The following is a 9,585-nucleotide window of genomic DNA, read 5'->3' as shown; positions in this document are numbered from 1 at the left end:
TTAAGATAAATGACACAGAAAGACAGAGACAAAGAAAAAACAGACTCCACCAGAGTTGCTGCACCTAAGACTAATCATACAAATCCTTTTCTTCCTATTAATCAAATTTTGGGAGAAGAGACAAAAAATGATTTTTACCATCTGCTCAGCTGGATTCCACAGACAGGGATTGGGAGCCTGACTGGTAAGAAAAATGCTCACCCTTATGCCAGCTTATCAGGCTCTGATTTCCCTTGACTGTGGCTTCCAGAGGAGCAGAGTTGCTTTGGTCTCTCGCTCACAGAGCCATAACTGTAGGGCCAAGGGAAGACTCCCCTTCAACCTCCTAAAGGTTCTTTGAAACATCTTCTGATAAACACAGATCAAGACAAAGAAAAGGCATAAGAAATTTTATCTCAACGTGCTGGGGGGGGGCAGTGGCAATGCATGGGCAATTGCAAGAGAGTACTTTTGTCTGAGCTAAGTATTTAAACTGAAGTTCCTCCAGGGTCTATGGCTGCAGGGGAATCCTTAAGAAAGCCGGTGCTCTCAGGTGCATCCCGCCTGGTCTGCCCCCATGGCTGTTGCCTGCTGGGCCCGTGGGCATTTGAGTTTGCTCCTGTGGTTTATGATAACAGCTAGTGAGGTGGCTGAAGCTGCAATTCGTTCTGTGAGGCACCCTGTGACCTGGGACGTGCAGCCAGACAGCAGCCTCCTGTGCAAGGCACCATGGCAAGGCTTGAGGCAGGCCCCTGCTCCTCCAGTTGGTGGCCCCTGCCTCAGGATCTTTGTCAGAGCTCCCAGGCTTGGGGGAGGGCCAAGGAAGGGAAAGAGATGGAAAGATGCACGGGTGCAGGATTCTATTGAAACCACCACCAACCTGCATGTTTTCCGGAGGATAAGCAGACCTTGCTCCCAGGGGTCTGTAGGCTTGGAAAGTGACTTCCTGGATGTCAGCTGGGCTGCAGGCAAAACACCAGAACATGGTGGGAGAGGAAGGCTAGTGTCCCCAAGCTGGGGAAGCTGGTCCTCTGAGGACCCTAGCCCCTTATACTACCTAGTTAGGACTGCCTGCGGGAAGCCCAGCTGGAGCCTGGGCACTGTGTGACCCCTGGCTGAGTGCGCCCAAGAGTGAGGCTCAACCCCAAGGGCATATCCTTGACAGAAGACCGTGGACTTGTGGGGACCATGCTGTATTGAGGGGCCCTTCCTCTAACACTCAACCTTGCTTACAGATGAGCTCACCTGATGGAATGAGCCCAATGGTGCTTTATATAATAAAGGTTGAACATGTCCACTTCATAAGCAAAATATAAAATTTTTAAAAAATGAAGATCCTCTGATACTTAACTCCTGGACTTATTTTCTTGAATACTAGTCCGTTAGAACCAAGGGTCCTGAGTTGGCCTGGACAAACTCAACAAATGATGTTTCCAGGCTGCTTCCTCCCACCTTGGATCCCCCTTATCCAGTCTTAAATCACCACCCTGGTATCTCAGGCTCCCTAATTCAGTCATTTATTTTATAGATTTACACACACACACGTAAATTACTTTGGAGTCCATGGCTGTTGGAGATATAGCTGTGTCTTTGGCCTACAGGCTGGTTGGGCATGAATTCCTAAAACGGAGGAAAAATGAATACTAAATCCTTGACTCCTGTCTAGGGATTTAAAAAAGCAATTTCTCTTTTCTGCCAAACAAGCTTCCATCTCCTCTACTCCTCCGAGATGCCCCTTTACCCATCACCAACAGCATCCAGAATAGCAGCTTCAGGATTGAGCTTGAACCTGAGCTTCAGACCCTCCACCTGTCGGCAGTGAAGGATCACCTCTCGGCTCCTTCTTCAGAAGGCTGGCCCAGCTCCAAGAGCCAATTCATCCCTCCTCCCAAGTACCATGGTTTCTTTCATCAGCCCGTTCTCCTTCCTAATAAAAATACCTGACATGTACAGAATATGGTATGAGTCCGTATAGATTATCTCACTTTATCCTCACAAAAACACATGGGGAAGTGGGGAGTGGTGGGACAGGAATTGTTAATATCTGTGCTTTGGGTAAGAAGAACTAAGACTCAAAGAGTCTGAGTGACTTGACAAAGATCACCTTGTTAGTGAGGAGCAGAAGTAAAACTCAAACGCTCAACTCGTGTTAAGTTCCAGCCCCTGGGATTCCTCTGGCCTTGGCTGCCTTGGGCAAGACCATCTCACTTCCATTTTCACCTCCCACCCTCAGTCACCCCATGGTACACCCCATCCCATCCTGCTATACTATCCCGGCCACACCCTGCTCCTCTGCACCTTCCCTCCGTGCACACACTCCTTCCCGCCCTTCTTGAACACACACTCACCAGCTCGTTCAAACAGCATTTCTAAGGAGCCAGTGAGCTGCCTGTAAGCTGAGCCTACTCTGGGTCAACAATTAACTCGATGGCCTAAAGTGCCTTGGTGTACCATCTTGGGAGCTTCTATAAGAAGCCACAGAGAACGCCCATAACAGAAGAGTATTATTTAGTTTGTATCAAAAGAGCATTTGGTTGCTGTGTCATTTCCACTTCCTTTCCTGTGCCCTCTGCCAGTAAGGGGACCCAACTCGCTGGAGATCGGTGTAGGTCATGTAGACTCTAATGCAGTGTTTCTTGACCTTTGCGGGCCTTAGAAAATGTTATAATACTGTGGAGCCTCATCCCTGGAAAACACCCAGGCACATACACACACAAAATTTTGCCCATGACTTTGGGAGACTTGTAGCCTCTCAGAAGTCCATTTTTAGCTAGCCCTGCCCATGTCCAAAGAGGAGAAAAAGTCTCCTCTCCCACAGATGGCAAGTTGTTAAAATACTTGACAATCAGAAAGGGCAGTGCCAGGACGCAAGCCTGATGCACCAGACCTCATATGACTGACAGGCCAGGAGCAGGAAACAATCTCACTCACTGCCCAAAATGCAGGTCAGCAAGCCAGGCCCTAGCCCCAGGTCTTTTTGATGTTGGTTTATTTGGGGGTGCTACCTAAATGATCCAGTCTCCTGGAGTTTGGAATTCCTTATTTATGAAAGGGGAAGAATGTTCTTATTGTCATTAGTAACAACACATTAAACCCACAAAGTGAATAGCATTATTTGGGATTCTTGTAATTAGAAAGTATTTCACTTCTGGAATTTGCAATATATTTGATTCACTCTGCCAAAGAAAACTGAGGTGAGCTACAGGCTCTTGCTCTCTTCACGTAGGTAAAATTAGGGGGTAGGCGCGCGGCCTGTGCAAACCCAGAGGCAGCGAGCCCGTCCCGCCAGCACCTGCTCCTCCAACCGTCCTCTCTGCCCCTTGAGCGCCCTCTCACCTCCACTCCCACATCCCTGTCTGTCCCACCACCATGCTTTCTGCTGCTCTATTTCTTCTCATGCGTCCTCAGTCCCCATTCTCAAAATTTGCTGCCAGTGTCTCCATTTACACTAAGGTGACGATAACTGGTAACACCTTTCAAATGCTTCCCACTCCTGTATATTTACACCTTAAAAGGATGAACGTCTTTTTCAAAACAAAGTTCTGATGGTAGAATTTCAGACAGCAGCCAACTAGAGGAGGATCTTTAAGAGGGAAGAAGAGAGAAAGGGGGTGGCAGCAAGACCTTCCCAGATAGGGTCCTCATTGACAGTTGCACAGGTTGTACACAGCACAATTGTGCTAGGGGATACAATTCTCATAAACGAGGACCTCCCAGAAACAAAGGGTATATGCAGCCACTGATCCCATGTACCCACCCCACCCTCACCCATCAGGCTTCTTCCAGATCTAACAGGGCCGGGATGGTAGGCTTCCAGTTATTGAGCCACTGCCCTCACATTTTTTGTCTGGCATCACACTTAGAAATGCTCGGTGGAATGCTTACCTCGTCTGACCCTGTCTTTTACTAACCATCAGTGCATTGCCTCACCCAGGCTCTGTGCCTCTGTTTCACTCTGGAAGTGGGGAAGTGAGCAGGCAATGGGAGTGAGCCCCTGCAGAGCCGAGGTGACAGCATAAGCCCAGCATGCAGATTACAGATCATATTGACAACTGCAGGTCCCAATAGGCGTGTGGCTTGTAAGTGTGAGTTTTCTGTGATCCTCAAGGACATTGGAAATTAAAGGGCAATTAAAGACAACAGTGGTATTTAACAAAAGAATGTAAAAGTAGCACTTGACCCAGGCCAGTCATAGGAATAAAGCTGTTTCTGGCTGCCCTGGCGCAGGCCCACCTCCCACCTCCCAGGTGAGGCCCAGAGCAGAGCCCAAGGGGTCCAGCTGACCCTGCTCTTCTCCCACCTGGGGGTCCCCAATGCTCTGCTGAGAAGCCAGCTGTTGTGTTCTTTCTAAAGGATTTCCAGGCTCTGCCTGCCTTCGCTTCCTCCTCCCTGCACAGCCTCTCTTGTCACCATCAAAAGCTGAGAGGTGACAGGATCCAGTCATGTCACTTCTTAGCCAACCTGGCAGGAGCAGCCCAGCACCTTGTCCAATACTTTCAAGCTGCTGTTAGTGAGATTCCAAAAGTCAAGTCACTCAAGTAAAGATTCCTCCTTCCCTCCCCTTTTTCCCTGAACCAGCCGGGAGTCTCATCCTCCACGTCAGCACATCCCACCCTGGCATATTGAATCAACCAACAGACCCCCTGGAGGATACCTGGAGACCAGCTACCCAAATGGGTGAAGGTCATTGCACCTGTAAAGAAAAGCCAGGGTGATCGACACTCTGGGAAGAGCCAGGTGTGGGGAGGAGGAGACAGGGAGTGGTGATGGCTCCGGCACATTCACTGGCACTCTTAGAAATGTGAAAAAAGAGGAGAGTGGAGGCATAGGGAGAGCCCAAAGATGGGCACCCTGACTTACATAGATTCACAGAGCAGAGCACGCTCTGCTTCAGCCTCAACGACCCCCACACCCTTCGGCTCCCAAATCCACATTTCTAGCCCCCGTCACTGTCCAAGCTTCCCTGCTGGTATCCATCTCCTCCTCGACATCCCAGAGGGTCCTTAAGCCTAACACCAAACTTCTCACTCCCCCCATGCACACGCCCGGGCCGGTGGCACCTGTCCTCGCCTTGTCTCTCAACTAGCCGGCCCCACCTCTCTCCCCTTGGCCCCACTTTCATCGCCAGGTCCCGACTGTGCTAACCCAGAGAGCTCCGCTGTGTTCCTCTCCACTCCCACTGCTGCCTCCTGAGCTCAGGCCCCACTGTCTCCTGAAATCATGTCCTGACAGGTCTCCATCATCCAATTTCTCCCTTACTGCAATCCTTATTCTACCTAATTGCTAAAGTTGTCTTTCGAAAAGACAAATAGTCATGTCACTTCCCTGCTTAAAAGTCTTTAATGAGTCAGCATCGCCCTCTGGAAGAAAGCTCACAGTACCCAGGGTAGGGGATACACCCTCGCACACAGGCCACTGCCTTCTCTAGCTTCACCATCTGTCACTCCTCAGACAGTCCTTTTAACCCAACCTGCGAGACTCACTAAACTCCTTTCCTTTCTCAAACAGACCAGGCTCTTTAATATCTGCGCCTGCGTGTGTGTACGTGAGCATGTGCACGCATATCTCCACCTTTATGAAATGGGTTTTCTCCCACCAGTACCTGGTGAACTCCTACTCATTCATTAAAGTCCAACAAAAATATCTTCAAATGGAATCTTTCCCCACCTGCTCCTCTTGCATCAACGCACAGCTATCATTACTTTCTTTGGGCTCTCATAACTTATTCATTAATTCCACCAACAAATGTTTACTGAACCCCTGTCTGAATACCAGGCTTTTTGCACAGAGCCTTATTCTTGTACTTGCAACATTTTATTGCAGTTATCTGGCTATTTAACTTCTCTTTCACCAGGCTGGGAGCTGTCTTGAAACAGATGATCAAAACACAGGTATATCTTTTGTATTTCTTTTCCTCCTGGTGTCTAGGACCATTTCTGGCATGTAGCAGGTTTATGGAATTATTGACTAAAGATGCAAGGAATAGGGAGCTGAGAAAGGAAAGAGGAAAGAAGCAAATTCAGAAAGAGGAGAAAATAGAGTCGAGTCTAAGGAGAAGAGAAAAGACCAGGGTAGGAGCCACAGCTGGGAGCAAGAGGAGAGCAACATGGAAGAGGAGAAGTAGGGAGGTGTACCTACGTGTGTGCACGTGTGTGTGCATGTGCGTGTGCGTGTGTGTGCACGTGTGTGCGTGTGTGTGCACGTGTGTGTGAGAGATATCGTGGTATGTATATTTTGGTTTTCATTCACAGTTTCTGGCTTGTGCGAACCTTCTCCCACCTTTCTGTCCTGGAGCTGACCATAAAGAAATTCTCCGACCTACCTTATCTGATTGTAGGTCATAAGACCCCCATTCCAGAAGGGGCCCTGCCCACACCCAGGGGGGAGGAATGCTGCACAGAGAGGCCAAGAAGAATCTGAACAAACAGGCCTTGCTGGGTTTCCCCACCCAGGCTGCTAGTGTTAGATCAGACCCTTTTTGCCCAATCACATTTCTATACAATTGTCCATGCTTCAGTCATGCCTTCATAATGAAGCTTCCACAAAAACCCAAGAACACAGGGTTCAGGGAGCTTCTGGGTCCTGGAGGGTGGCATCCCTGGGAGGCATGGAAACTCCGTGCCCTTCCCCCATACCTCACTCTCTGCATCTCTTCCTCTGTATCCTTTGTGACATCTTTTATAATGAACTGGTAAACATGTTTCTCTTGAGTTCTGTGAGCTATGCTAGCAAACTGATAGAACCCAAGGAGAGGGTTGTGGAAACCCCGGTTTATAGCTGGTTGGTCAGAAGTTCCAAAGGCCTGGGCTTGCAACTGGCATCTGAAGTCGGGGTGGTCTTGTGGACTGAGCCCCAATGTGGGATCTGACACTATCCTCAGGTAGAGAGTGTCAGAATGGAATTAGAGGAAACCCAGCTGGTGTCCACTGTGGAACTGATTGCTCACTTGCAGCTGGAGAGAAATCCCCACACATTTGCTCACAGAAGCCGGTCTTCTGTGTTGCTGGTTGTGCTGAGAGCAGAGGAGAGACTGTGTTTTTCCCACACAAAAGGCAAGATATGAGAAAAGCCTTCAACATTTGAAGCCTCAGATGCTTTTCCATGTAATTGCACCAGGTCACATCTGTCCCTTCCTCTCCTGCCACATGGACGTTCTGAAGCCCGCTGCCTTCCTAAGTCCTCAGGCTTTCTCTCTCCTTCACCTTTTGAGGCAATCAGAAGATCACCTTCACTTTCTTAGATAGTTTCACACAGAGTAAAACACTCCCTTATAAGTCACTAAGTATGGCTAAATTCTAAATACTTTGAATTCTTCCATAAGGGAAGTTTCTTTTACTGAAGAAAAAACAAACACACCAAAAGGAAGAGGTCTGAATGAAGATGACATGGTCCGTGGGGTTGGGGAGGATGCTGAGATGTATCAGCACATTTCACTGCATGCCATAGACCCGGATTCCACTGTCAGCCCTGCCTCCAGACAGCCCTGGGACCTTGGTCACGTCATACTCAGATCCTGCTCTGCAGGAGATGGGGAATTAGACACAACCTGGAGAGAACACTGGCTGAGAACCCACGTTCTGGCCCTGGATCTCCTGCCGGCCAGCTGCATGACTCTGGTCAAATGATATCCTCATAGGCCTCAATTTCCTCATCTGTAAAGTGAGAGTTAGAGAAAGGGATCTTTTAGGTTCCCTCCTCTTTTAATGTCTATATCACTCTTTAAAATTCTATAATACAACAAGCATGATGAGACTTCAGACAGAGCAGGCTGCTGAGAAGAGTGTTCGAGAAAAAAAATAATAATAATAACCTTTACAGTCTCAGGAAGAGGGCCTAGTGGAGAGCTGCACAATTTGCACCAGGCATAGATGTCTAAAGGCCAAAGCAGAAGACTGGATTTCTTATTCACAATCAAAAGAATTCTTCACTGCTCAAGATATTTGAAAATTAGAATAGATGGGGCCTTAAAGGTCTTATAATACCATCTACTGCTCAATTTATGAATCTTCTTTTGACATCCCTGCAGGTGCCCCTGTCATTGCTTGAACACTTCCAATGATGGGAAAGCTCCACCTGCATGAAGTGCTGCAGAGCAGCAAGCAGGAGCAGGGAGCAGTTACCTGGGGGTCCTGGCACATGTCCCTGGCCTTCAGACCTCCCCTCATGCTAGAGCCACCGTGTCTGAAGTTCTACTATTAGTTGTTTATTTCTTTTGGTTCCCTTTCCTCGGGTTTCTTAAAATTCAAACATTCCTAGAAGTACTTGCTATCAAACCAAAGCATTCATGACTTGTTTTTTACATCAAGTCCCTTGAGAATGTTAAATAAGCACCCCATCTTCCCTGAGAAATTGCCCTCCATCCTGAAGGTCCCGGCTCCTTTCCTTTATCTCTCTTTTCTTCCTTTCTAAAACAAGGATAAATGGTACTGTTCTGTCAGTTGCTAATATATATTCAGAAATGGTTAAGTGGTAATGAGACCTGTTGTTTAGGGAGATTCAGACCCTGTTCTTGGAGCATCTATAAAAGGTAAATGTGACGAGACTCCCATCTGGTGGTTAGAATCACAGTGAAGATTTAGCAGAAATGTATTGCTGGCGTTCGTAATTAACTGGGGCATACAGAAACCAAGCCGTCCTCATGATTAAAGTGGTCACAGGTCCTGGAAACATCTCAGCTTGCCCAGCTCTCCTAGACTGTCTGAGAACTTGAGTTGAGAGACACCAGTCTGGTGAAGACCAGAAATCAAGATGAAGGAAGGACAGTAGGAAGCAGAGAAGTACCAGTTATGTTAAAAAAACAACAGCAGCTCAGCACTTCCTTCAACCTCCTCCAGTGACTGGCTGGCTGTAAGAAATCTCATTAACATTCAGCTTTTGTATTTGTTCAGCTTTGAAGAACTGTTGTCTTAGACTTGCATGGCACAATAGAGATTTCTAATTTTCAAGAAAGTTGCTCTGAAAAGAGGAAAAAAATAGTGGATAAATACTAAGTTCCAACAGTGCCACCTTCTGTCCACAATGTGGTAAGGTAAGCATTCCACACGGAGTCCTGGGTAACATTCTGCCTGTGTTCTCTGCCCACACACTCCTCAGGTAGACCGTAACTTGGGAGGGCAGTGACCATCTCTTATGCAACTTTGGGCACCCAATATTTGGCAGTTAGTCACTGAAAATACAAATGGCAGGAACAGAAAGGGTTATTTTTACATTTGTTTCTCAGTATATTAAAATCAGTTAAAATCTCCTTAGCAAGCAAGTCAATGTCAATATTGCAGTAAGGTTTGTACTGGATCTGGTTCTCAGTGAGAGAGATAACAGGATTGGGAGCATGTCCATTGAGACAGTGTCTGTGAACACCAGAGTGGCCAGAGGAAGGAAGGAAAACTAATCAGAGTAGCTAGCACTTTACGGGGGATTAAAGTGGCCTCAAGAATATGAATTAATGGCTTCCCAAATACTGAGTGACATTTCAAAGTTTCCAAAAGATGGAATATTTAGGACTAAGAATTAAACACATAAAGATACATGAGAATGGTTGCATACATACAGGTGGCTATCACAAAAACCTGCATGCCAAAGGGAATACATGGTGAATGTCAACACAAA

This window comes from Cynocephalus volans, chromosome 4 (assembly GCF_027409185.1).
Source record: "Cynocephalus volans isolate mCynVol1 chromosome 4, mCynVol1.pri, whole genome shotgun sequence".
NCBI classification, from domain to species: domain Eukaryota; kingdom Metazoa; phylum Chordata; class Mammalia; order Dermoptera; family Cynocephalidae; genus Cynocephalus; species Cynocephalus volans.
This window is presented reverse-complemented; position numbering follows the sequence as displayed.